The sequence below is a fragment of the Myxine glutinosa genome, chromosome 6 (genome assembly GCF_964187855.1).
Source record: "Myxine glutinosa chromosome 6, kmMyxGlut1.1, whole genome shotgun sequence".
Taxonomy (NCBI): Eukaryota; Metazoa; Chordata; class Myxini; order Myxiniformes; family Myxinidae; genus Myxine; species Myxine glutinosa.
Genome location: NC_136266.1, coordinates 110,490,127 through 110,497,842, shown reverse-complemented (window position 1 = coordinate 110,497,842; position 7,716 = coordinate 110,490,127). Strand labels below are relative to the sequence as shown.

Genomic DNA, 7,716 nt, shown 5'->3' with positions numbered 1-7,716 from the left:
GGAAGAGCGGGAACCATGACGTTTTGAATGTGTGACGTAAAGGCAGTTCAATCACGCAATGAAAGGAGGATGCCGTGAGGGTTGTTCATCAGCATTTTTAAACATAGGGAAAGTTTGGAGCAATCTTATACCATCGGAATTCAAGCTGGACAATGTGTTTTGGATAAAGGACCCGAGAGCACACAATGGAAACGCTTAAATCTCGCGAGAATACGAGAGCATAACGTAAACAACGTGTGAAATCTCGCGATATTTCGCGGTTGGTCCTCCGGTGCGCACATCATGGTCATTATGTCCAGGTTAGGTCGAAGCGAGCCGCGGGTCTTGTACAGTGTCTGCATCGTGACAATTATTAAACGTTTTGATTAATATCCGGTAACTTTGTGCTTAAAGTATTCTTGTTCCCGCATAAAAGAAGGTTTCTTGCAACAGTTTCGGTAACTTCCTGTTAAAACAGGTTGCCGAGCGTGTTCTCCTCCTGAGCAGGTCCAGGTGTGTGCCTGTCGACCTGCAGAGCAGACTTGAGTCGCGGGAACAATTGTTGATATTAATACATTGAGAAAAAGAACTCGTCAGAATAAACTTTGGGGGACAGTAAAACTTTTACTTCATACGTCAGGCTACTTCGATGACGTCAAAGCGAGTGGGAGCGTGCGGAAAGAAAGCGACGCAGGTCGTGACGTTGAGTTCGACGGTCGAGCGGAATGGGTGCGCGTTTCGTACCTGGCGTTCGTACCTGGCTCGAAGCAGCGATTGGAGGTAAGTTGTAGGTTATAGGTGAGCGAGGACCCGTCCCACCCCGCGCCATGTTCCCCGCCCATTGCTGAGCGATCCACTTTACGGCCTGCTTCCCGTGACGGTCGTCGAGGCGCGGGGACTTACCTGTCCGATGACCGCGGCGCGACGTCCGGTAGGTGAGCAGTCGCGCTACCTGGGCGGCCCGCGGGCCGTTGACCGGCTTCCTTCGGCCTTCCCGCGCTCCTGGTGCTTCACCTGGGCCTGCTCTCGGATCGTGTCTCCCAAACTATTCCGTGACGGATTTTCCACCAACTCTCTGTGACCTCGTACCTGTGATATTTTCGCCTCGCATTTTCGTGTCTGTTTATCCGGTTCCGATGTGTACATTAAGTACCTGGGTCTGCATCGCGGAGCAGCCCCAGTTGTATATCCGTATATGTATATAACATGGTACTTGTTTAGTGTACAGTATGTACTACGAGACGTGCATACCTGTCGTTCTACTCACGGATTGAGGATGTAAAATGAAGTGAAACACGAAGAATGATCTTGTATTACTCAGACGTGTTGTTGTTGTGTTGCCCCAGTTAGTTCTGGTTGAACATACCAGCGGCACGGAGATCCCTCACATCCAAGATGTTGTGCTCTTGCCTACGTGAAGCCAGGACCACGCAATATTCCATGATGTTTTATTGTGTGTGGAGCGACCTGGCAGTGGTTGCAGGTGTCGTCGAGTCTATGTAGTGTAAAAGTTGTGGGTGGTGTCAACAGCGAAGGCGTGAAAGGTGAACACGATCATACCTGGAGAGTAATTTCTCTGTGTCATCGATGGGCGGGGGGTTTGTGCCCAAGATGTTTATTGTGTTTATGCTGATGTGTTTTTGTTGTTTCCATTGTTCGGTGGGGGGTTGTTATGAAGGATGTCACTTAAGTGTCTTTGTGGTGTATTTTAATGTGTCTAGGGGGTCTTTGGGTGGTTGTACATGTAGTGGCACAGGTGATTGGGGTTGGCATTTGACGTTCCAAGGAACTGTTCACCTCTCATGTGTAAGTGGTCTTTTTGATTTTTAGCATTTTCACTCCTGTGTGCAAGTGCCCGATGGGTGTTGTTAATGTCTGCAGGATGTCCTTCCTGTAGGATGGTTCTTAAAAATGAAAGTTTGAAAAGTCATGCTCCTAACACTTAAAATTTTTTGTATATATGAAAAAACTCATGTGGTGAAATTTTAAGCCATTTGGACTAAATTTAGGGGTTGCACGCATAGTTTATAATTTCACATATTTGGCTCGCATAAATGTTTGGAGTTGATTATTTATTCTCCGCTCCAATACTTGTGATTTTGTCCATTACAGTTGACCTATGACCTTGCTATGTACTGCACATTTTGAAGTTGTTTTTAAGTTAATTGAATACAGTACAGCTGTACTCTGGTGTATGCAGTTGCTCTCCATTGAAGAGTATAATCGTCTCCTGACGAGGGATGAAGAGCAAACCCAGTATCTGCTTCAAGTTGTGACAGAACATCGCAAGAGGTTTAACGATTGCAGGAAATCGACGCTTATCGGGCACAAACATTGAGTGGCTGGCAACCATGAGTCACTGTGCAACCTAAAACTTGATGTATTCAAAAATTATTTCACATTTAGAAGTTTTACCTCGATACCAAAAAAGAAATTAAAGGTTAGGAGTAAAACAATTCAATTTTTTTTTGTGATAGCTAAGAAGCTATCACCCTAATGTCGAGATATGTGTTTGATAGGCAGGAGGCCCAAGATGAGCTGGCATAGTTGATGACTGATGTAATGTACTGTTTGTATGCTAGTGATGTTGTTTCTTTGTGGTGTCTGAAGTCGTAGCCTGTGAGTGCCCTAAGTGTGTGCAGCCTGGGAGTGCATGTTTAAAAAAAAAAATTTGTGATGTGATCTGAGAACGACATGAATGTGTTAAAAGTGACGCGGAGTGTTTTTGTTTGGTGTGTGTGGAATCGGGATGTCGTTCAGTGTGATGTGTGGTACAGCGCTATGTTCCTTGGTGTGATTTGTTAGAAGAGTGACTGTTGATTTTGAGGGGGCTACTTTTAGTCTGTTGATGGTGAGCCAGGTTTGTAGGGTGCTGAGGAAGGGTTGAAGTTGTGATGTGGTGGTGTTGATGTTGCTGTGAGTAGAGGTGTTGGTTTCATCATCCGCATATGAGGCTAATTGTATGTTCTCGGGTGGTTGTGGAATGTCGTGCATGAACAGATTAAAAAGTGTGGGGGAGAGGACTGAGCCTTGAGGGACTCCATTTGGAAAGTATCGTGTGTGTCTGTGTGTGCGTGTGTGTGTGTGTGATAACCTGCCGTTAAAAATTACAAATGATAGGTACATGATATAGGTGCCTGATAGGTAGTTTGCCAGTCAGCGTTTGGTGTTGTGCATGTTTGTGTTGAGTATTTGGTTTGTGAGTAAGAGCTTTGGGAGTGTGTCAAATGCTTTGCTGATGTCTACTGTGGTGAAAATAGTGCGTTTTGATGGTTTTCTATTCTTGAAGCCTTCAAAGGTGTTTTGTGTGATGTTTGTGAGGAGAGTGGTGGTGGAATGGTTTGGTTTGAATCTGTGTTGAGTGTGTGAGAGAAGGATGTGAGGGTTTGTGAGTGTACGTATAAGGCGTTCTGTAACTTTGGAGGGTGTGTAAAGTAATGTGATAAGTCTGTAGGTGGCTGCTTTGGTGGGATCTTTGTTTGGTTTAAGAAGGGTAATAATTTTGCCTAATTTCCAAATTTGGGGAATTCTTGAGTATTGGTAGGATAAATTGCTTAAATATTTGTGAGGGCTGATATGCTGTGTGGTCCAAGGTGTTTTAAATGTAAATTGGAGATGTTGTCAGGGATGATGTTGTTAAATTGGAGATGTTCGGTGGCCTGCGAGTTTTTGATGATTTTTGATGTTTTTGATGATTTTTACCCTCGCCAGAGGAGAGGGTATTGCTAGTCCATCTGTAGAATTTTTAAATGATAATTATGACGTCATAGGTCACGTGGTTCGGCCGCCATCTTGGAAAAATCGAAAAACTTTGCACCTCTATATCTCGGAAAGCGCTGAATAGAAAAAATTCAGACATGGCTCATTGTAAAGAGCTCTCCATGGGGAATAAAATATGTTAATGATATCATAGGTGCCTCCATTATGACGTCATAATTTGACAAGTACAAAACTTCATCCGATCAAGATAAAATTTCCTTAGCATAATCTAGGAATAAACTAGTTTCGAAAAAAAAGAAAAGATGACGTTATTGGTCACGTGGTTCGGCCGCCGTATTTGTTTTAACACAAAAGCCTTAAAAACCACTGAAAATAATAATAATAATAATAATAATAATAATACATTTATTTTATATAGCGCTTTTCAAGAAGCCCAAAGGCGCTTTGACAGAGTACAAAAAACAAGTGCAAAAAGACAAAAATCAATAGGTAAATAATCAAAGCAAAAGGAAGGAGAAGGAGAAGAGATAGTCAGGGGTTAAATGCTGTGGGTTAAATGTTGAATGCAGTGTTGAACAGGTGGGTCTTGAGTGATGTTTTGAATGTGGTGAGTGAGGAGGAGTCTCTGATGGTGTGAGGTAGTGAGTTCCAGAGGGTGGGAGCAGCGATAGAGAAGGGATCAAAATAAAATACATCCTGGCAAGGGTTTGCAATCTCTGATTGCTCTTTTTCTTGTTTTATTTAAATTGTATTGTATATTTCAACTCTGTAGAACACAAAATCATCTTTTGCCACTTCCGATAACCTCTAGTTTTGCAGAACGTACTTGGACGTGTTGAATGAGGTGGTGCAAAAGGCACTGTGTCAATGGTGGTTAACTTCTGGAATGAATTTTCTTTATTTTATTACCCTCGCCAGAGGAGAGGGTATTGCATTTGAGTCCGTTTGTTTGTCTGCTTGTTTGTTTGTTTCTGTTTGTCCGCACAGAATAAATATGATGTTCTCTGCAACCGTTGGTCCAATTGACAGGAAATTTTCACCATTGGTACAACTCCACCTGTATAATTTTTTAATGGTAATTATGACATCATAGGTCACATTGTTTGGCCGCCATATTGGAAAAACCGAAAAACTTTGCACCTCTATATCTCCGAAAGCGCTGAATTGTAAAAATTGAGACATGGCTCATTGTAAAGAACTCTCCATGGGGAATACAATATGTTAATGATGATGTCATAGGTGCCTCCATTATGACATCATCATTTGACAAGTACAAAACGTCATCCGATCAAGATGAAATTTCTTGAGCATACTCTAGGAATAAATTAGTGGAGAAAAAATGATGACGTCATCGGTCATGTGGTTCGGCCGACATCTTTTTTTTAACACAAAAGCCTTAAAAACCACAGAAAATTTATCCTGGCGAGGGTTTTCAATCTCTTATTACGCTTTTTCTTGTTTGTGCAGTAGTGAATGGAATGATCGTGGTGTCGAGTTGGTAGCTGAGGTTGTGTCGTGTAATGCATCTTTTCTCTTTTCTGGGTCCCATATGACTTGTGTTTGTGTAATGTTCGATGATGTTAGGTGGTTGTTTTTCTGATGGCATGTTTGTTGTCTGTGGTAGTTATGGCTGCATGTGAAGGTGGTATGCCGCTGTTGAAGTTATTGATCCTGTTTATGGGATTGTACAAGTGTTTGGTATTGGTTTAGTCGTTTCGTGTTTGTACAAAGGAGTGCCAGTTTTGTTTTTTCCCACGAGTATTTTGTTACCTCTGCCACAGAAGGTGGATGGAAGTTATGTTTTCATCCCTGTCTGTCTGTCTGTCTGTGAACAAGATATATCAAAAAGTTGTGGATGGATTCGGACAAAATTTGGCGGACCGGTTGTGTGTGTGACAAGGAAGAATTGTTTCGATTTCGGTGAAGATCTTACTGAATATGGATTCGGATACGAGAGTGATTTAATTTTTAAGCGATTCTTCACCATTGAGAGGTCGGGCTAAAAGCGATATAAAACATGATATATTAAAAAGTTGTGGACGTATTTGGACGAAACTTGGGGGATGAGTTATTTACAGTCACGTGAACAAGTAAGTACACCCGATGTAAGGGTTTTGACTTTTTCAACATATTTCAACATACAGCTATTTCATCTTCATTTCAACAATATTGATAGATAAAGGTGATATAATATAACAAATATCATGAAACATTTACATTTTGTAGTCCATTGTATAATTTAAATAAACATAAATGCAAATTTCACATGTGGAAAAAGTAAGTACACCCTTGGCTCTAATAGGTGGTATTGCCCCCTTTGGCAGAAACAACCTCAAGTAGGCGTTTCTTATAACTGTCTACCAGTCTCTGACTTTGACTGGGAGAAATTTTTGCCCACTCCTCCATGCAGAATTCTTTCAGCTGTGCGATGTTTCAGGGGTTTCTTGCATGCACAGCTCATTTCAAATCCCCCCACAACATCTCGATGGGATTTAGATCCGGGCTTTGACTTGGCCATTCCAGAACCCTCGATTTCTTTCTTTTCAGCCATTGGATTTACTGGTATGTTTAGGGTCATTGTCATGTTGCAAGGTCCACCTTCGGTTGAGCTTCAACTTTCCGACAGATGGCCTCACATTATCCTCAAGCACCCTCTGGTACAATGAAGAATTCATAGTGGATTCTATGCTGGTGAGCTGCCCAGGCCCTGATGCACCAAAGCTGCCCCAAACCATAATATTTCCACCACCATGCTTTACAGTTGGTATCAGGTTCTTGTGGTCAAATACTGTCTTTGGTTTTCGCCAAACATGTCTTCTGGTACTGTGGCCAAATAGCTCTACCTTTGACTCATCTGTCCAGAGCACATTGTTCCAGAAGTGCTGGTCTTTGCCCAGGTGTTCATTGGCAAACTTTATTCTTGCCCTGATGTTCTTTCTGGACAGCAAAGGTTTCCTCCTGGCACACCTCCCATGTAGATCAAATTTGTGCAGCCTCTTTCTAATGGTAGACTCATGCACTTTGACATCAACAGTGGCAAGAGCTACCTGTAGGTCTCCTGATGACATTCTGGGGTTCTTGGAGACTTCTTTCAGCATCTTGCGGTCTGCTTTCGGGCTGAACTTGCTGGGGCGGCCTGGCCTGAACAAGTTAGCAGTTTGTTTGGAATCTTCTCCACTTGTAGATGATCTTCCGGACAGTCGAATGATTAATTTCAAATTGTTTGGAGATCTTTTTAAATCCCTTCCCAGACTCGTCGGCATCCATAACCTTCTTTCTGAAGGCGTCAGAGAGCTCTTTTGATCTAGGCATGGTGACGCCGCACATTTCAACAGCAAAGAGCAAACCAAACTAAATGTCTGAGGTTTAAATAAGACAGGTTCCTCCAAGATCCTCTCTAACGATGATCTAATCATTTGCACCTGAGCTGGTTCACCTGATTCTAATTTTAGGTATTTGAAGTAGTGATAAATGTAGGGGTGTACTTACTTTTTCCACATGCGAAATTTGCATTTATGTTTATTTAAGTTATACAATGGACTACAAAATGTAAATGTTGCAAGATATTTGTTATATTATATCACCTTTATCTATCAATATTGTTGAAATGAAGATCAAATAGCTGTATGTTGAAATATGTTGAAAAGGTCAAAACTTTACATGGGGTGTACTTACTTTTTCACGTGACTGTAGGTGACAAGAACAAGCTGGTAAAATTTTGGTTCAGGTCCGAATCCAGATCCGGCCTATCAGTGGGATACAAAACAAACTGAAGAGCCTGGCGGAAGTATGCGCTGTACCGAATGCCGTTCTCGTTTTGAGCATGGTTTGGCAAGTTACACAGCTTCCAGATTCGTCATCCCTTCCAGTGATGAATGATTGTGGCCTATTTTGAGTTGTCAAGGATTGGTTGAAATCTAAAGCCAACTTGTACCTTGTTTTTCTTGCGTTGTTGGCGGTTTGCGCCCTCTCGCGCTTGAGCTTCGCGCCCTCTCGCACTGGAGGTTTGCGCCCTCT

At 42.3% G+C, this 7,716-nt stretch overlaps 1 protein-coding gene across 9 annotated transcripts in view; it reads left to right on the top strand.

The window, feature by feature from the left end:
- Window positions 1-246: 246 nt before the first annotated feature.
- LOC137412514 (rho GTPase-activating protein 5-like) overlaps window positions 247-7,716 on the top strand; it is a 30,707-nt gene continuing 23,237 nt past the window's right edge. For 2 of the 9 annotated variants that reach the window (XM_068097824.2, XM_078780375.1), the window contains exon 1: window positions 387-759. The gene's annotated coding sequence lies outside the window, so the exon portion shown is untranslated. Of the gene's footprint in view, window positions 300-386; window positions 915-1,325; window positions 1,524-7,716 lie in introns of those variants that run through there. The other 7 variants (XM_078780374.1, XM_068097825.2, XM_068097830.2 and 4 more) reach the window with 7 other exon arrangements.